Source organism: Ictidomys tridecemlineatus, chromosome 16 (assembly GCF_052094955.1).
Source record: "Ictidomys tridecemlineatus isolate mIctTri1 chromosome 16, mIctTri1.hap1, whole genome shotgun sequence".
NCBI classification, from domain to species: domain Eukaryota; kingdom Metazoa; phylum Chordata; class Mammalia; order Rodentia; family Sciuridae; genus Ictidomys; species Ictidomys tridecemlineatus.
Genome location: NC_135492.1, coordinates 35,684,286 through 35,706,507, shown reverse-complemented (window position 1 = coordinate 35,706,507; position 22,222 = coordinate 35,684,286).

The window sequence follows — 22,222 nt, the reverse complement described above, 5'->3', positions numbered from 1 at the left end:
TAATCAACTATGAGAATTATATTGTCTCCAGTTGTAAAAAATGAGAATGTTTAGCAATTGTTGATTTATAGTAAAATTATATCCTTTTAGGGATGCACTATTATATATTTGTATATCCTTATTTCTACATTATCAGATGAAGTTGTTACAAAAATTTTCAGCAAATATGAAAAGAAATTATCCATTTTCTACATCCAAATGATTTTTTCCCTCCTAGGTCCCAAATGCTTCAAGGTATGGGCTATAGTTAAAAAAAATACTACAATTTTTATATTTTTCAAGATTTTTTTTTATTGTAAATACTTTGCTGTTATCTAAGGTACATACTTTGGACAAATGCTGCTCCACCCTTGGTAAGGTATGAGGTAAGTAATTAAAAATTGTCTGAAATTTGAATATAGTCTTGGACACATTCTTCAGCTTTCTATATGCTATGAATCCTCCAGTGTTTCAAAAATGTTTGATTAATGGCCAAAACTTTGCAAAAATTTTTCTACATGTCCTCTCATTCGTATAAATTCTGAGGAGCTGAGTAGGGTGTGAAGAACTGTTGGAGACTCTGACACCTATTTACCAGTTTTATAATTTCTGTGCTATCATATCTCTGATGTGAAATAGTGTTGAACTACTGTGAAATAAGGGTTGATTCATCTTTAAAGACACTGATGCAATGTTTTCACTTGTAAACCTCTCCAGTATAAAATCTGTACTGTTTAATAAGATGTGATCTTCAATTTTAAAAGGTTTGCCATTCTTTACATTTATAAGATTTCTCTCTAGTACGGGTTCTCTGGTGTTGAGTAAGTGATGATTTTGTATTAAAAGCTTTGCCACAATCTTTACATTTGTAGGGCTTCTCTCCAGAATGAATCGTTTTGTGACAATTAAACTGTGAGATTCTATTAAAAGCTTTGTCACAATCTATACATTTGTAGGGCTTCTCTCCAGTGTGGATTCGCTGGTGCTCAGTAAGTGATGATTTTTTACTAAAACTCTTGCCACACACTTTACATTTGTAGGGCTTCTCTGCAATATGAATCCTGTTGTGGCGATCAAAATGCCAGTTTCTATTAAAACTTTTGCCACGCACTTTACATTTGTAGGGCTTCTCTCCAGCATGAATCCTGTTGTGATGATCAAGATTTGAGTTTGTATTAAAACTATTGCCACACACTTTACATTTTTAGGGCTTCTCTCCAGTATGAATCCTGTTGTGGCAATAAAGATTTGAGTTTATATTAAAACTTTTGCCACACACTTTACATTTGTAGGGCTTCTCTTCAGTATGAATCTTGTTGTGGCGTTCAAGATATGAGTTTTTATTAAGAATTTTGCCACACACTTTACATTTGTAGGGCTTCTCTCCAATATGAATTCTCTGGTTATTTTTAAGGCTTGGTTTTTGACTAAAAGCTTCGCAAAATTATTTACATATGTGGGGCATCTCTCTAGGGTGTGTCCACTGGTGACAAATAAGATTGGAGCTTTTATTAGAAGTTTTGTCACATTCTTTGCATTTGCATAGCATATCTCCTGTATGAACACTGTGATGTTGAGTAAAGTCCTTGAGTGTCTTGCATTCTTCACATTGGTAGGTCTTGTCTGCAGAATAATTTTTTTTTTCTGTTGAGTAAGTGTTGAAAACATTTTTAAGGCTTTGCCACAACTTTTACATTTACAGATCTTGTCTTCAGTATAAATACTCTGATGTTTCACAAGTTGTAACCTTTCACTAAAAGTTTTTCTGCATTCTTTAAGTTTGTAGGATTTATCACTGTCATAGTATCTACTGTATTTAAAAGATGTTGAGCAAGCTGATGGTTTGATATATTCTTTAAACTTATAGGGCTCTTTCTCTATAAATTATTTTGTATTGAGCAAGATCTACACTGTGATTAAAACCCTTTCAAATACCTCACACTTGCAAGTTTTGCCTTGACTGTGAATATTTGGATGAGTAATAGTTTTTGAGCACTGAAGCAAGACTTTCCCATATTTTTCATCTTGCTAATTTCCTTTAGAAAATAACTAGGAGTTTCTCTATATTCATAATTTTTATCACCAATATAAATATACTGGTAATTACTCAGGGTAGAGACATGGCTAATGGTGTTACTTTTAGCATTATGTATATAGTGCACTTTCCATAAATCTGTATCAGAATTGTCATTGAGCAATACTGTGGAAGAAGAAAATTTTCTACACTTCTTAATATCGTCTATTTGGGCACAAAAAGAAATTACTGTTTTGTTGCAGAAAATGGACATTTTGTAAAAAAAAACTCTCCCAAGTATCACTTTTAGAATATCTTCTCTGTGCAAATGTTTGACTGGAAATTTAACTCAGTGCTACATTTATACTTGGGCAAGTTAAAAACTGATGCATAGACCAGATTTTCCACATTTTCTTTCACTTCAAAAATGGCTGTGGATATATTTTCAAAGACATATACAGCTCCTAAAAAGTAAGTTGAATAAAATGATTATTTTCAGATATTAATTTTTTCTACAGTCTTTTGACCATAAAATTTTTATCATAAATTTGGACTACAAATTTGTTTTGACCACTGTAATACAATTTTTGAACTTTACTCTCACCTATATTTTCCCATAGTTTTCTTAGTTGTAAATAGTCAGGGTCACATTTTCCATATCTTCCCTCTTTCGCTCTCATTCCCTGCTCTGGTAAAATTTCTCGAGGATGATGAGAATTTATGGCTGAAATAAAAATAACAATCATGTTTACTTACTGTACTAGGCTGAATATATTTTGCAAACATGGGAAATTACAGCAATAAAGGAACATAAGCAGGGGGTAATTAAATCTAAGCCCATTGTTACTGAAGAAATATATAAATCAAATAAAACTGTATACAGAAAATTACTTCGAGATATTTCCAAATCATCTTAGGGTTCACAGTATCCAAGATGATTACATTTCTATAGAGAGTAATATAGTATAGGAAAATACATTGTGATACACAAAGCCTTTTCTTCTTCACAATATATTTTTAAAATCTACCAACTTTCTTCTGTTTCATTAAAAAAGAAATGTGAAACGTGAATATTTGGGGACTTTTCAAAAAGGGATTCCTGGTTACCAACAGAAAAAAAACATGGCTAAATCTACTATAAGAAAAGTAAGTTATGAATTACCCAAAGGGAATAGTAAATTATCATTTAAAAGAAGTTTACTGAACTTAACCCACAGACAAAAAATAAAATAAAATATAGTCAAGAATTGTTAATAGTAATAAGCAGAAAATGTGTGTTTAAAGACTTTCTTTAGAAAATGTCTGAAAGAGTCAGGGGTGGTTGTACATAGCAATATAGGAGGTTGAGCCAGAAAGATCAAATTTTCAAGGCCAGCCAAAATTAAAAAAAATGCAAACTAGTAGTTCTCTTTCCAGTACTAATAAATGCATCTCAGAAAATAAGAAAAATAAAACATCCAAGTAGCCCAATTATCTCCAAGTTGTAAAGACTCAAAGCAGGTTTTAATTCAAGTTTTAAAACTTACAGAGAATATTCAGAGCATCCAAATAAAAAGATGGGTCACCTAGAAATGTGTAACTATATAATTGTGAAATCCTTAGTTGAAACTTCACAACACAGAAAGGGACCTGGGACTATTTTCTGGGATGAAAGAATAAAAGTATCAACCGAGACATTATATTCATAGCTACTATTTTTCAAAAGAGAATGAAAATTAAGACTTTAAAGATAAAATGCACACACTATTCATCAACACTAGATCTGTTCTCCCAAAAGTACTAAAGGAAATCCTTCATACTAAAATGTAAGTGTGCAAATCAACACAAGTCATACAAAATTTTAAACATTTTTTGGCACAAACAATTCTATTTTGTTGTAATTATGGGTCCCAAACATGTAATTTTCAATAGAATTTGAAAGACAGAAGCATAAAAACAAAACTATCAGTAGGTATATATACCTATAATGATAATATAATTATGAAAAGACACATAAATATGATTTAAGTTTTTAATAAAGTGAAGTCAAGTTGATACTCATACAATGTATGAGTAGGATATTCTTCATTGTTAGATATTTTTGTCGGCAAATGCAACATTACAAATGTCTGATCAAAACAAACTTTGGCTATATGAATTAACTCTAAATATTACAACTATAGGTGGTCCACAAGATACTCTAAATCTAAGGACACACACATACTGAAAGCAAAGCGATAAAAAAGTGACACATACAAAAGTGACTGAATGTGACCGGAAAAGGAAGCCGCCTGGTGCCAAGCCAGACAGAAGGAGGAAGCCCGGCCCCGCCCCGTGTGCTAGTCTGGAGGAAGCCCATCAACCCTTAAAACCCATCAAAAGGGGTGAGGCTACCAGCATGGTTCTGCAGCTGATACAGGTACCGGGTTTCCAACTTCCCCACTTTTAGCTGTGATAACTCAAAATATTTCCCACAAGCTTTTAGAGGTTATAGCTATCAACACGAAAGAACAACTGTACAGGCACCTGGTTCCTACCCCAGAGACTAGAATAGGGAAGATACAAGTGGAAGGTCATTTCCTTTCACACTGGCTATACCCATCATCCTGAATACAGAGGCTCAAGCTAAGAATAAACAATGCCACCTACTGGAAGCAAGGAAAACAGTGTTCTGAGAGACTTTTATTTTCCTCTTTTTTTCTCTCTTTTCTTCTCTCTCTTCCACAACTTCAACATATGTGAAACCAAGAACTGTGGATGAACAACCGAGTTACCAAAGTAATATAAGATAGAGGAATTGCATATACCCCACCTTCCCTCATTTTTCTTTATTTCTATCTTACTTTCCTTTTCCTTCTCTTATTTCTCTTTTTTCTTTGTTATTTTTTTTCATTCATATTCTCTCTATCCCACTTTCAATCTCCTAAATTTGCTATCTATACATAAGTTAACTATCTAAATACAGACAGGAGGTTGAGTCTGTACATTCTTCCATAAATTACCAGTCTGTTAGTAAGAGTTCTTCAAAGGTGCTAAGTTAGTTTAACTTCATACCCTTACTCCTTTCCCTCTAAGTATAACATCCTTCATCTGAAATTAAGTTTTCTATATGCCACTAGATATGGTACGCCTTTTATGAAACTAATGAATATATTCTTAAGTAATAATTAAAACCAATACCTAAAGACTTAGAATCTAACTACAATTGTATAAATAATGAAAACTTGTGCTTAGATAATGTATTTTTGATATTGGGAACTGTTAACATTGTCTTTCTCTGCAAAAGAGGGATTTAGGAGCTATATAAGAACAATACAAATATATAAGGGGAAAACATTAACACAACAGATTCACAAAGCCAGAAAGAATCATGAGCAGTATGAAAAGACAAGAAAAAAAAAAGGACCACAAACAATACAGGTCAATTCAACATTAGACGAGGTAATATCTGCAGCTGATGGAATGTCAGATAAGGAGTTCAGGATATACATGCTTCAGCTGATCTGGAGTCTCAAGGAAGATATTATACAGCAAATTCAGACAATGAAGGATCACTTTGACAATGAATTACATAAACAATTCCAAGAAGCAAAAGATCAACTCTATAGGGAGATGGAGGATATAAAAAACAATCAAAAAAAAAAACAGAAATCCTGGAAACAATAAACCAAATTAAATACTCAAATGAGAGTAATACCAGCAGAGTAGAACACTTAGAAGATAGAACTTCAGACAACAAAGACAAAGTTTTGCAACTTGAAAAGAACATAGAAATCTCAGAAAGAATGTTAAGAAATCATGAGAAGAACCTCCAAGAATTATGGAATAACATCAAGAAACAAAACGTAAGAGTTATTGGGATACAAGAGGGTATAGAAGTCCAAACCAAGGGAATGAGCAATCTATTTAATGAAATAATACTAGAAAACTTCCCAGACTTAAAGAATAAAAAAGAAATCCAAATACTAAAAGCCTACAGGACACCGAATGTACAAAATCATAAGAGATCCACACAAAAACACATAATAATGAAGATGCCCAACATACAGAATAAAGAGAGAATCTTAAAAGCCACAAGAGAGAGGAAGCAGATTACATTTAGGGGTAAACCAATCAGGGTAACTGCTGATCTTTCAACAGTTGAAACTAGAAAATCCTGGAACAACATATTTCAAACACTAAAAGAAAAAGGGTTCAAACCAAGAATCATGTATCCAGCGAAATTAAGCTCCAGGATTGAAGATGAAATAAAAATCTTCCATGATAAACAAAAGTTAAAAAAATTTGCAGCTAGAAAACCAGCTCTTCAAAACATCCTCGGCAAAACATTACAGGAAGAGGAAATGAAAAATAACAATAAAAACCAACAGCAGGAGGTAATATAGTAAAGAAAAAATTAATCATAGAGGAAAAACAAATCAAGTTAAGTAACATACAGAATCAAATATGGCTGGAAATGCAAACCATATCTCAATAGTAACCCTAAATGTTAATGGCTTAAATGCATCAATCAAAAGACATAGGCTAGTAGAGTGGATTTTAAAAAAAGATCCAACAATATGCTGCCTACAGGAGACTCATCTGATAGGAAAAGACATACACAGACTGAAGGTGAAAGGTTGGAAAAATCATATCACTCATACGGACCCAGGAAGCAAGCAGGGGTGTCCATACTTGTATCAAATAAAATAGACTTCAAGCCAAAGTTAATCAAAAAGGATAAACAAGAACAGTACATACTGCTCAAGGGAACAATACACAAACAAGACTTGATGTTCATTAATATATATGCCCCAAACAATGGTGCAACTATGTTCATCAAACAAACTCTTCTCAAGTTCAAGAGTCAAATAGACCACAACACAATAATCATGAGAGATTTTAACACACCTCTCTCACCACTAGACAGATCTTCCAAACAAAAGTTGAATAAATAAACCATAGAGCTCAATAATACAATTAATAATTTAGACTTAATTGATATATAGAATATACCACCCAACATCAAGTGGATACTTTTTCTTCTCAGCAGCACATGGATCCTTCTCAAAAATAGGCGACATATTATGTCAAAGGGCAAATCTTAGGAATTACAAAGGAGTAGAGATACTACCATGCATTTTATCTGATCATAATGAAATGAAATTGGAAATCAACAATTAAATAAGAAAGGAAAAATCCTACATCACATGGAGATTAAACAATATGCTACTGAATGAACAAAGGGTTACAGAAGACATCAAAGAGGAAATTTAAAAATTCTTAGAGGTAAATGAAAACTCAGACACAACATATTGAAATCTCTGGGACACTATGAAAGCAGTACTATGAGGAAAATTCATTTCATGGAGTTCATTCTTTAAAAGAAGGGAAAGCCAACAAATAAATGACCTCACACTACACCTCAGAGCCTTAGAAAAAGAAGAACAAATTAGCAGCAAATACAGTAGAAGGCAAGAAATAATTAAAATTAGAGCTGTAATCAATGAAATCAAAACAAAAGAAATAATCAAAAAATTGACAAAACTAAAAGTTGGTTCTTGGAAAAAATAAATAAAATTGATAGACCACTAGCCATGCTAACAAAGAGAAGAAGAGAGAAAACCTAAATTACTAGCTTATGGGATGAAAAAGGCAACATCACAACAGGCAATTCAGAAATACAGAAGATAATTAGAAATTATTTTGAAACACTATACTCTAATAAAATAGAAGATAGTGAAGGCATCAATAAATTCCTTAAGACATATGAACTACCCAGATTGAGTCAGGATGATATAAACAACATAAACAGACCAATATCAAGTGAGGAAATAGAAGAAGCCATCAAAAGATTACCAACCAAGAAAAGCCCAAGAACAGATGGATATACAGCAGAGATTTACAAGAACTTTAAAGAACTAATACCAATACTCTACAATCTATTTCAGGAGACAGAAAAAGAGAGAGAACTTCTAAATTCATTCTATGAGGCCAATATCACCCTTATTCCCAAACCAGATAAAGACACCTCAAAGAAAGAAAACTACAGACCAATATCCCTAATGAATTTAGATGCAAAAATCCTCAATAAAATTCTGGCAAATCGGATACAAAAACATATCAAAAAGATCATGCACCATGATCAAGTAGGATTTATCCCTGAGATGCAAGGCTGGTTCAATATACGGAAATCAATAAATGTTATTTACCACATCAATAGACTTAAAGATAAGAACCATATGATCATCTCAATAGATGCAGAAAAAGCCTTTGACAAAGTACAGCATCCCTTTATGTTCAAAACACTAGAAAAACTAGGGATAACAGGAACTTACCTCAACATTGTAAAAGCTATATATGCTAAGCCTCAGGCTAGCATCATTCTAAACGGAGAAAAACTGAAGGCATTCCCTCTAAAATCTGAAACAAGACAGGGATGCCCTCTCTCTCCAACTCTATTCAATATAGTTCTCTAAATACTGGCAAGAGCAATTAGACAGACAAAAGAAATTGAAGGCATTAAGATAGGAAAAGAAGAACTTAAATTATCACTATTTGTGGATGATATGATCCTATACCTACAGACACAAAAGGGTCTACAAAGAAACTATTAGAGCTAATAAATGAATTCAGGAAATTATCAGGATATAAAATCAACAAACATAAATCAAAGGCATTCCTGTATATCAGCAACAAATCTTCTGAACTGGAAATGAGAAAAACCACTCCACTCACAATATGCCCACCCAAAATAAAATACTTGGGAAACAACCTAACAAAAGAGGTGAAAGATTTATACAATGAAAACTACAGAACCTTAAAGAGAGAAATAGAAGAAGATCTTAAAAGATGGAGAAATATACCCTGTTCATGGATAGGCAGAACTAACATCATCAAAATGGTGATATTACCAAAAGTTCTCTATAGGTTCAATGCAATGCCAATCCAAATCCCAATGGCATTTCTTGTAGAAATAGATAAAGCAATCATGAAATTCATATGGAAAAATAAAATACCCAGAATAACAAAATGAATTCTAAGCAGGAAGTGTGAATCAGGAGGTATATCAATACCAGATTTCAAGCTGTACTACAGAGTAATAGTAACAAAAACAGCATGGTACTGGTACCAAAACAGGTGGGTGGACCAATGGTACAGAATAGAGGACACAGAAACTAATCCACAAAATTACAACTATAAAAGAGCTAAAAGCATGCAATAGAGGAAGGATAGCATCTTCAACAAATGGTGCTGGGAAAACTGGAAATTCATATGCAACAAACTGAAACTGAATCCCTTTCTCTCACCATGCACAAAAGTTAACTCAAAATGGATAAAGGAGCTTGATATCAAATCAGAGACTCTGTGTCTGATAGGAGCCAACTTTTTTTTTCTATCTATATATTGTGGGGTTGGGCTCCAAATTCCTTAATAGGACACCCATAGCACAAGAGTTAAAAACGAGAATCAATAAATGGGACTTACTCAAATTAAAAAGCTTTTTTTCAGCAAGAGAAACAACTAAAGCGGTAAATAGGGAGCCTACATCTTGGGATCAATTTTTTACTCCTCACACTTCAGATAGAGCCCTAATATCCAGAGTATACAAAGAACTCAAAAAATTAAGCAATAAGAAAACAAATAACCAAATCAACAAATGGGCCAAGGACTTGAACAGACACTTCTCAGAGGAGGACATACAATCAATCAACAAGTACATGAAAAAATGCTCACCATCTCTAGCAGTCAGAGAAATGTAAATCAAAACCACCCTAAAATATCATCTCACTCCAGTAAGATTGGCATCAATTATGAAGACAAACGACAAGTGCTGGCAATAATGTGGGGAAAAGGGTACAACTGAACATTGCTGGTGGGACTGCAAATTGGTGTGGCCAATTTGGAAAGCAGTATGAAGATTTCTGGGAAAGCTGGGAATAGAGACACCATTTGATCCAGCTATTGCTCTTCTCAGACTATTCCCTGAAGACCTTAAAAGAGTGTACTATAGGAATACTGCTACATCTATGTTCATAGCAGCACAATTCCCAATAGCTAGACTGTGGAACCAACTTAGATGCTTTTCAATAGATGAATGGATTTAAAAAATGTAGCATTTATACACAATGGAGTACTACAAAGCACTATAAAATTAAAAAAACATGGAATTTGCAGGAAAATGGATGGCATTAGAGCAAATTATGCTAAGTGAATCTAGCCAATCCCTAAAAAACAAATGCCAAATGTATTCTTTGATATAAAGAGAGCAACTAAAAACAGAGCAGGAAGGAAGAGCATGAGAAAAAAATTAACATTAAACAGGGATGAGAGGTGGGAGGGAAATGGAGAGAGAAGGGAAATTGCATGGAAATGGAAAGAGACCCTCATTGTTATACAAAATTACATATAAGAGGATGTGAGGGGAAAGGGAAAAAATCAAGAGAGATAAATGAATTACAGTAGATGAGGTAGAGAGAGAAGATGAGAGGGGAGGGGAGGGGAGATAGAATAGGAAAAATAGCAGAATACAACAGTCACTAGTATGGCAATATGTAAAAATGTGGATGTGTAACCAATGTGATTCTGCAATCTGTATATGGGGTAAAAATGGGAGTTCATAACCCACTTGAATCAAATGTATGAAATATGATATGACAAGAGGTATGTAATGTTGTGAACAACCAATAAAAAAAGTGACTGAACAAAACCTGGGCTGTCTAAATTATAGTACACCAAACATAGTTTAAGACAGTTAATGGACATAGAAGACGTTTTAAATTTAAAAAAAAAAAACTTTGAAAAGAGGCAAAATAGAGAAAAAAGAACCTTTCCCTAAGTTCTGAATTAAGAGTACATAAATTTGCAACGTACATCCTACTTCCCAAACACACAAAGAAAACATTTAGAAAGTTGAATGAAAACAAAGAATCACTGTCATACTAGGAGACATCAATCCTGATTTACTGAAAAGGGAAATACAGTGAAGCAAAATGGTAATTGCAAAGCATAAGATTTGGAAAATATTTTGAAATTATTGTAGACATATAGAATCTCTGTTCTTAATTTCAAGTGAGATATTATATTGGATAGACCAATTTTATGTATTAAACAAAGGTTAATAATTATTTAAGTGATAGTTATTTTGTAACCTACATGGAATAAAAATTTGAAGTCAAAAGTAATAGGGATGTTCAAAGAGTGCTCAAACATTGAACACTCTTGAGCATGCTGTTGTTCAAGAATTGAGAGATAGAATTAAGAGAAAAAGTCGTTTATGTTACTTAAATTTAACTATAGGCTCCAGGTAATAATCATCAAACTCCCGTTGCTAAATTTTTTTGAGAGAAATCCATCCTTTAAATTGTATGAATATCCCACAAGCTAGAAATTACATTACAATATTTACCTGCTAAAAAGTATACTATAAGTTACAGCATTCAATTGTAAATGCAAACATGGAATTAGGTAGATGGATTTTTCAGTGACTGTGGTAATAAGCCCTAATATCAATAGCAAATTAAAAACATTTTACACAGTGTTCTAACTTGTTATTCAACAGAGTCATCCTGGGGGATGCAAATCAAATATCCCTTGAAAACAACAGATGAGCCAATTTGGAATATAGAAACTATAGAACTTTGAAGTCAAGTAATTTATTCAAATTATGTATTTGACAAAATATATATACACTAGGTTAACTAAAATATGTCACAGAAAGAATATTGCAGAATTCTAGAACATGACATCTCTAAACTAAAAAACAGCTTTCTGAACAAAAGAGAATGGTTTTTTGATGGGGAGAAAGAAATGAGTCTTTGCTTCCTAGGCATTGTTTTTTTTTTTTTTGAGATGTAAACTTTTTAGAGATATATTGCATAACAATTTGAATCAATGTTACTGAATATTTAAAATTTTGGAGACAGTAAGTTTTATTTTGTGGTTTTGATTACAATGAAAATTAAAAGATGAAGAAATTTGCAACATTTTTTAAACTACATTTAAAATAATGTGGTCATAATCCTATAAATAAGAACAGACTCATCAATATACAAATGATGGGCATGCATGAAATCTCAGCTACTAGGAAGTCTGAGGCAGAAGAATTGCAATTTCAAAACATCCTCAATAACTTAATGAGAATCTCGCTCCAACTATGAGTGAAAAGGAGCTTGGGTTGTAGTTCAGCATTAGAGTATCTCAGCCATCAATCCCCATTATATTTACATATAGGAAGTTTCAATTTCTACATACATGGGCAGAATGCAAAGCAAATCAAGATAAAATACAAAAGTCATAGACAAAAGAGGCTTACTATTTATACAATCAAAAGCACATATAATATTATTGGCAATATAAACAAAAGTCATGCATATCTTAATTAGTGAAGCAATTAACTGATATGAGGAAACCCAATCTATAGCATGGAACCTACTATATACAATGAAAAAATAAAGAAAAAATTAACCAACCAAATTGTAAATATCTAAAGATTTATTATTTTACACATCCTCTTATTCAACTACAACTTACACCATCTCTCAAAAGAGCAGTCTTTGTCCATCTTGACATTCATTCCATGGCAGAAAATTTCACAGAAAATCCATTACACATATTCAGAAAGAACATTGATAAAAAAATTTTAGTGAAAAAAATGTACAAATAAGATTACAAAAACTGACTTATGATAGTAATGTATTACAATGTGTGGACCTAGAAGTCTCAAGAAATGTGCAAAAATTTCCTGTAAATAATGGAAGAGGGGCTGGAGTTATGGACTAGTGGTAGAGAGCTTGCCTAGCATGTATGAGGCCCTGGGTTCGATCCTCAGCACCACGTAAAAATAAATAGGAATTCATTAAGAATTAAAAAATATATTTTTAAAAATTAAGAAAGAGCCATCAGATAATATTGACAGTCACAAGGCAAAGGGAGTGTTTTCTTGTTAATTTGAATGTACAGAGACATTACTGGAGGAAAAGCAGGAGACTAGATAATTGTAAAGCACAAAACACAGGACAGGTTTTGCTATGATAATAAGAGAAAGAAATCAAAGCTTCTCAAAAATCTTTTCTGCTGTATAACGTCTCCATCAACATTCTTGAATTTAGGCTTCCTCCTCTACCGCAACTATGTCCTCTGCTATATGTGGGCCATAGTATTTGACATGACTGCATTTCTCTTAGTCAACCATATATCAAGTGAACGATATATATCATGCCAACAAAGGAAAACATTAAGGATGAAAAAAAAACATCATTAACATTTTATTGTCAGCACCAAGAACTACCACATCTTTTTTATTGAAAGCATAAATCTGAAACTCATTCTTATGATGAAGTTTTGAAAAGATATACTTCAAGGGAAGAAAACTAAATAATGATAGGAATTTTGAAGAAAAGTTATGCTCACCCACAAAGAGCAGGTTGCTGTAGGTCTCCAACATTACTTCTCTATATAAATTCTGCTGAGCAGGATCCAGGCATTCTCATTCCTCCTGAGAAAAATCAATGGCCACATCCCCGAATGTCAATGGCTCCTGAAATAAAAAAATCTTAGAGTAATATAACATGGACCAAACCTTTATTCAGTTTTTAATTTGAATTAAGAGTTTGTAGAACTGACTGTCATGTAGGAGAGTTTCTTTAATTATGTAATAAGATACTTTCCATTATCTAATTTAGAGAAAAATAGATAAGTCTAAAAACAGCATATATATTCCATATCAGAGTGAAGTGAAGAATATATACCATAATACAAGCACTGAATAAAAGCCCAACTCATAACTTCTCTGCCATCAGTGAATGTGAAATTTGGCGGATATTCCAGATGCAAATCAGAATGTCAAAGATATTCTCATAAGGTGATTGTGCCCAAGGGAGACAAAAAGAGTGGTAAAAAGCTTTTGAAAACAATCTGGTAGTTATTCTTTCTGCTTTGCATCCATGAGATAGATTTAGTTCCCCAATACACTTAGTTTCAAGTATCATCCATAACACATCCCCAATGTGTAAAATATTCATAAAATATTAATGTTTGGAGACATGTAAAGTGACACTTCCAAATAGTGAAAAGAAAAACTTGAAATATTTTAAGTTTTAGAAGCAGTTCAAAGAGTAATAAATTTGGTAAAATAGAATAAACAATGGGTTACAGAAGACTTCAAGGAGGAGATTAAAAAATTCTTAGAGGTAAACAAGAACCTAGACACAACATATCAAAATCTTCTAAATGGAGAAAAACTGAAGGCATTCCCTCTAATATCAGAAACAAAACAGGGATGCCCTCTCTTACCCCTTTTATTCAATATAGTTCTTGAAACATTGGCCAGAGTAATTAGACAGATGAAAAAAACTTAAAAGAATATGTATAGGAAAAGAAGAACTTAAACTAGCACTATTTGCTGATAATATGATTCTGTACCTAGAATACCGAAAAAATTCCACTAGAAAACATCTAGAACTAGAATTCAGCAAAGTATCAGGATATGAAATCAACACCCACAAATCAAAGGCATTTCTATTCATCAGTGAAAAATCCTCTGAGAGAGAAATGAGCAAAACTACTCCATTCACAATATCCTTCAAAAACAAAAAGAAACTTGGGAATCAACAAAAGGTGAAGGATCAATACAATGAAAACCAGGAGACACTAAAGAGAAATCAAAGACTTAGAAGATGGAAAGATTTAACTTGATATTGAATAGGCAGAAATAAAATTATCAAAATTGCCCTACTACTAAAAGCACTCTACAGATTTAATGCAATTCTGATCAAAATTTAAAAGGACTGAGGATAATGTTCAGTAATAGGACACCCTGGTTTCAATTCCCAGTTTCACAAAAGGAAAAATAGAATGAAAAAAGTCTTTTTCAAATTTACATAAAACATATTTTTAAATTTATAAATTGTATATATGAAAACAAAAATTCTATTCCTCAAATGACTCCATTAAAGAGAACAAGGAGAAGTGACAGATGAAAGAAACCAATTTCCCCACCTTTAACCAAACTCTCCTAAGAAAAGAGAACAGAGACTACAAAAGAAAAGCAGGCAAAAAATAAAAAAAAGAAAAAAAAGAAAAGCAGGCAAGAGCCATGAACAGCCCCTTCAAATAAAAAGTATCTAAATGTCTCTTCATCACAAAGCAATTAACATCTTTAGAAAGGAGACATTGTACAATAAAGTCACATTGAACACAAATTGAGACAGAGTTGAAGAACATGTGGTGTTAACATGAAGGTCCACAGAAACAGATGTGGACCCTACAGCACCTGTTCATATGGGGACACAGCACACTCCTCCAGAGCCGAGACCCGGGGTCTGGTGAAAGAGGATGTCCATTTGGGAATAAATATAAACTATGGAAAATAACCATTTCTGGCAATCAGCCACATTTTGTTTGCCATATTTCATACAGTTTGACAAATACTATGAAACACCATGTCAGTTTTACATAGCTGTCACATCAATGTCACATTTCACATATAAGCATACTGAAATAGTACATCTGAAGAATTTGAAAAAATACAAATACAGATAAGCACATAAAAGATTGAATTACACATCCTGGGTATAGATGATAGGACTCCTCATTATAAAGAGGACAGCTTCCCTCAGGTTCATCTATGGCAATACTCCATCAAAATTTCACTGTGATTTCCTTTTCAATGAAGAAGGGACAAAAGCAAATAGTTTCAAAATTCTCCTGGAAGGTTGAATTGATATGAAATTAGCCAGGAATTCTGAACTCTAAGAGTAAAATCAGGTGCTATCATTACCAGGCACTAATGCATATTATAAAATTATCATTGCAGTAATTTGAGGACCAAAAAAATCACAATGCAGAAATTTCATAGATGACTCCCTATGTATGTAAATGTCAATATTATTATGAAGTGGAATGAAAAGGCCTAGCTAATTGCAACGATCTGCAGTGGAAGATTTGATGTGAATGAACAAGACAACCCACATGAAGAGAGGTGTGGAAACTGGATGAGCGGAGCACTGGTAGGACTTGGGTGCCAGACATGTGTGGTACTGGATTATACTCCAGCACCCTGAAGAAGCACATATTGAGTAGAATTATGTTTCAAAATTATACCAGAATAGGAGGCTCCTGGATTCTCTTCACACATGGATACACCAAATAAACACCTACTTCTGTTTTTAGTCCCTATAAATACTATTATACATGGGTTGAGAAACCTATGCATTGTACCACTGAGAAAATATCTATCATCTGAAGGGCAGCAAAGTTGGGGAACACTTGGGCATTAGTCCTGCCTTGAGCGATGTGCTACATAATTTGGACACAATACCCCAATCCAGTGTCACCAAGAGTAGATGAAAACTTATTGAGGTCACAAATGGAACACATTGGACACTATATGACTTGTCGCTAAAAACATAATTTGTCTGGTACTCATAGAAGAACGAACTAGATATACACAAGTATCAGGAGTGAAAAAGGGGTGCTTTTCTATAGCTGTGGTAGGTCATGAGCTTTATCCATGGGACCAGTGCAGAAGGGGAGTGAGATCAAGGGTCCCAGTTTATCCCTAGAAGGGATTTGCCTGCATGATCTGCAAACTGTGGTTGCTAACAGCTGAGCTCCTCTCTAGCCAGTCCCTAAGGGTAGGCAGAAGAAACACAGTCCACCAAGCAGCCCTGCCTGAGCCCTCTCCCCCCTACCTGAGTAATAACTCCAGTCCTGACCAGTTCTTTCTGGAAAGAGTATGTCCAGGCACTCAGGGTCCCAACATTTTTTTTCACTCCAGGGACTCCATCCTAACCCACCAAGCTTTGGGAGCAATGGCAACTGTGCATGTGCAAATCTCCCTGTATATAAAAAAAAAGTGGCTTCACATTGATGTGTAAGCACTTTCAGGGACTACTATCACCCCCCCTAACCCTGGAGTGATGGAAAAGGATGAAAACCACAGCTCCCTGTTTCTTTATAGAACAGGCTCACACCACCTTCTTGCAGTGGGCACAGGCAGCCTAGGTTCTAACAAATTGCATCAGAAATTCAGTCACCAGCCTACTAGTAGAGTTTCTGCAGCCTTAGCACAGCTGTGGGAAAGGCGTCTATCAAACAGGTGAAGGAACTAGTCCTCCAATGACATAGATATGGAGCAAGAGACATGCTGATGACATGGGGCTAGAATATAAGCTTAGTGCAGACAATTTTTAAAAATAGCATGGAGTTCTTTAAAGTCTAACAGAGTAACAACCACTCTGGGTGCATTTCCAAAGGAACTTGAACCAGTGTGTTAATAAATGGCTGCATGCCAATCGCTGTTCCAGCATCCACAGGAGCCAGGAGGAGGGAACATCTGAAGTGTCTTCTGGATAAGAGGACTTCTCCCAGTCACAGGGACATCACCTACTCCCCTGAGAAACTACTTCCCCTAAATGCACCTGCTCATAGGTCAATAGGTGGCTGATATTTACCATATGCTCAGGAGACCTCGGATGTGCCAGTTGTGGGATCCTTGTGTCAGGCAGAGACAAAACAGAACCAGGAAAATCTCAGAGAGGGCTTGAGACCCCTAGGACATGCAGTCCACAGTGGGGACACTCAGCCCAAAGACATTCTGACAAGGTGTCTGGCTTGCGAGAGGAAGGGAAAATACACACACACACATTTTTACAAATGTCTAGTGGTTTTTAGTGTACTTTTATCTCATGCGAAATGCTCAAACAGAAAACAAAACTTTTGCTTCTTATTTTATTACACTGAGGAAAATTGTCACTGGAAATGGGGACAGGGGACTTGAATTTTAGAAATTTATTTATACACGTGTAAAGGTTTCATCTGGGATGGGGTTCTGTATCTGATATTTTGCTTCCCTTACATTTAGAACATTTAGGGGGACCCAGGCAGGAGGCCCACACCTGAAATCCCATCTATTCGAGAAGCTGAGGCACAAGTTCAAGGCCAGACTCAGCCTCTGTCTTAAGCTAAATGATAAAAATGTGAGGGATGTAGCTCAGTGGTAAAGGAGCTCTGCATTCAATCCACTATGCCCCCATGCCACACCAAAAGAAACAAAATCTCAGGAGGATAAAAAACCTGAGACCACTGAGGATCTCAGCCCCCTTAGGTATAAAAAGGGCCCACTTAGTGGTGATTCTCTGGGTCACAACACTCTGAAATCCACCACAGAAGAATTTCAGGGAGGAGATTTGAGATGCCAATTTGTACAGGAGATAACCATGTGTTCAATAATAAGAATAAAAAGAATCCAACATCTTTAGAAACCTAAGAAATGTAAACTAAAACCCTATCAGAGAGAAAATTAAATAGTAGCAATGAAGATAGAAAACAAAAGAATTCTAACAAACTCAAGGAGTTAAACTGCTTCTTAACTATTTGTGGAAACTGTTTTGCTGTTAAAGACACATGATAGTCCCCCACCGCAGGGACTTGCTGCAATCAGTTCATAGGACCAGGATAATACATTAATAGTCATGGGATATTCAGATTAAAAATAGTATAAAATACCATGGGGAAGTTTTATACGGGTGCCATATGCCTGTGGTATTATGTATAAATATGACGGACTAATAAACAATCCAGCGTACTTTACTCTTAATGGAAGATCCAGTCCTATAATTCACTACAAAGTTAAATATATGTAAAGTTAACCAAGAAAGTTTTGAATTATAGGAGCAAAAAATTATAGGAGAAAAAAAAAGGATTTATTACCTAACATGTGCATTGTGAAGCTGTACTATTACAATTGTCATCAAGGAATCATGATGTCAACAAAGTCCACCCAGGAACCCAGGAGGATGTAAAAATGATACACTTAATTGCAATGCAAAAGTCATTATCAATCAAATCCTAACCAGGTCAATCTCAGCAACTTAGCTAGACCCTCGGTCAGAATAAAAACTAAAAACTACCACGCTCATAGCTGCATGGTAAAGCACCCTTCTGTTAACTACCAAGACAAAGAAAAAACAAAGTCCACAGGAATAAACAATGTCCTTGTAAACCTCAGCTCCCCTCCTGCAGGAAAACCATGTTTGGAGGTTTGAGTATTCTTATTAATTAATTAATTAATTTTTTGGTATTTAACGCAATGGTGCTAGACTACTTAGCACCATCCCCAGCCCTATTTGGCATTTTATTTCGAGGCAGGGTCTCCCTGAGTCTATAAGTGCCTCACAAACTTGCCCAGGCTGGCCTTGACCTCGCAATCCTTCTGCATCGCCCCCCCCCAGCCACTGAAATGACAGGTGTGCGCCATCGCCCGACTTGGAGATTGGATTTCTAGTGGTCCCACCTGTCAATCACCAAAGCCCGGGAAGAAGCTGGGTAGTCGCGCTCACCTGCCAGACAGGACTTGGACAGGGGCTGAGGCTGCCCCAGGGGATGGGGAGGCTACGAGGGGTCTCCACCACTGTCATGCTCCCCACCCGGTTGGCCAGGGGGACTGAGGGGCGCTCTCCTCGAGGGGCTAAAACCTGTGGACGCAGAGAGCGCCAGGAGATGGGGTTGGGGTCGGCCAGCTCGGGTTCCGCCCACAGCCAATCCCGCCAGACGGCCTCCCTGCCCGGCCTCCCTCTCAAGCCTCCTTGTCCAGGCACTAGGGGTCACTACACACTCACCATTCCCTGGTGCCCAGCAGCCAAGCCTGCCCTGGAGAGCTTCGGCCCCTGCATGGCAAGGCCACCCGGGATCCTGGGCATGGAGCGAAGCCTGGAGTCCAACTGCAGAAATTATGAAACCGCGAATGCAGGAGAAATAAATCCCATCCTGAGCACAGAAGCCCGCCCCCTGCTCGCTGCCTGCGCTCATGATTGGATAACGCTCGACACAGGGGCTTCTGATTTGACAGGGCATCAGTTAGTCTCTGCTCTGCCCAGCCTGAGCCCTGAGAGCCTTCTTTTTGAGTGACAGGGGGGTGATATCTGCTCCAGGCAAGGAGGAAACCAGAATGGCAGGGTTGTTTTTTCTTTTTTCTTTTCTTTTTGAGGTCTGGGCATTGGGTCAGGGTTAGGAAGACCAGAATTCTAAGTTCTGTTGGGTTTTGATGTTAGGAAATTGAAGTCAATTTTTGAAAGTTTCATCACATGGGGCTCCTCCTACAATAACACGTCCCAGAGCGTCTTCAGGATGCTGACTTGTCCTCTGTTTATCGGTGCATAATTCTCCAAGCAGAACTGGCCTTTCGCCCCTTGGGAACTGCTGGTAGAGGCTCCCAGGGGGCCTGGCAGGCGCCTTGGAGGAGACTCCCACCGGGTTGGCAGCATGAGAGCTGATTTTCCTCAAGCTGAGTTGAATCTGTATCTTGAGTCCACATTGAGCTGGAGGCAGAATAAGAAGATCAGCACAGAAGAGACCCAGGAGAGCACAGACCTGGGTAAACCCCAGCAGCACTGGGCTCTCTCACTCTCTGGCCATGGGGGTTGAATTCAGAACTCGACCTCTGAGCCCCTTCCCCAGCCCTATTTTGAATTTTATTTAGACACAGCTTCTCACTGAAATGCTTAGCACCTTGCTTTTGCTGAGGCTGGCTTTGAATTCGCCATCCTTCTGCCTCAGCCTCCCCAGCCGCTGGAATGACAAACATGTGCCACTTTCTTTCTTTCTTTTTTTCTTTCTGAGAGAAATAACTGCAGTGGCCACAGGATAACAGCCTTGCACAGATCAAGGCCATCTGGGGTACTCTTCCTGGTTCTTGCCAGTCCCCTGGATCCCAGGCAATGGCTTCCTGCCTCCTCCAAAAACCAGAGACACCCTGCCAAGGTGTGCATCCTTATATCAGCTGAATACTCTGAACATGGCAAGAAAAAAGAAAAAGAAAAATGACAGACCCTACCTGCTTGTCTTGATGCAAACAAATCCAATGAGTTTCCAAAGAGAGCTCTGGTCTTGTCCCCCCAATTCAGTGGTGCAAAAAGTCACATAATACAGAGAAGACTTCTCCTTAAGTGGGCATCAAGGGTCTCTCTCTTTAAGGAAAAACAATTTGGGTTTGATTGGGAGTCCAGGAAAGCCAATTCCAGGTTTTTCTAATTTGGTAAATAACTCCATTGACTCAATGTACCCTGCTCCTCTCTACCTTAATTAATCATGGAGGCCTCCAGGTTACTTGCCCCCTGGGACCCCTGCTCCTGCAGATGAATGTTTGTGGGAGGTCCTTACTTCTCCATGCAGCACCCTGAACCTCCAACTTCCCTGCAGGCTTCAACACCTTTGGCAGCATCCAATGGGGGAGTGGTTTAGAAAATTCTGTAATGTCCCTAAAGCCATTTCTTCATCCAGCTATGATGCTATCAATTTGGTTCCATGGTCCTTTTCAGTACTTTTTAATTTTTTTTCTGTTTTATTGGTTCTTTTTAGATATACATGACCATAGAATCCATTTTGATAAAATTATCCAAACATAAAATATACATTATTCTCATTAGGACCCCATGCATTTGGGTGGGAATCATGGGTGGATTCACTTAGGTATTTTCATATATTTAAATAGGAACATTATTGTCAATTCATGCTACTGTCTTTCCTGTTCTTATTCCCCCCTCCCGTCCTGTTGTTCCCCTTTGTCTAACTCCCACCTTCCTTGTGATGCAGATAACAAATATCAGGGAAAACATGTGACCTCTGGTTTTGGGAAATTGCCTTATTTTACTTAAGCATGATAATCTCCTGATCCATCCAGACATTTACTGGCCAATGTCATAAAGTCATCCTTTTTTAAAGCTGAGTAATATTTCACAGTGTATACATACCACAATTTCTTTATCTATTCATCTGTTGATGAGCATTTAGGCTGGCTTCAAAGCTTAGCTATTGTGAGTTGTGCTATCATAAACATTGAAGTGGTTGTGCCCCTGTAGTATACTTGTTTTATCCTCTGGATTTATGCTGAGGAGTGGTATAACTGAGCCAGAGGGTGGTTCCAGTCCTAGATTTTTGAAGAATCTCCATTCTGCTTTCCAGAGGGGTTGCACTAATGTGCAGTTTCTCCAACAAGGTGTGAACATTCCCTGTCCCCCACATCCTCACTAATTTATTGTAACAGTATTATTGATCATTGCTATTGTGACTGGAGTGAAAGAGAATCTCAGTGTAGTTTTAATTTGCATTTCCCTAGTTGCTAGATACATTGCCTTTTCAGTTTTCATTTTTTAAAATATTTTTTCTATTGGAGTCGGACACAATACCTTTATTATATCCATTTATTTTTCTGTGGTGCTGAGTATGGAACCCAGTGCCAGCACGTACTAAGCAAGCTCTCTACAGCTGAGC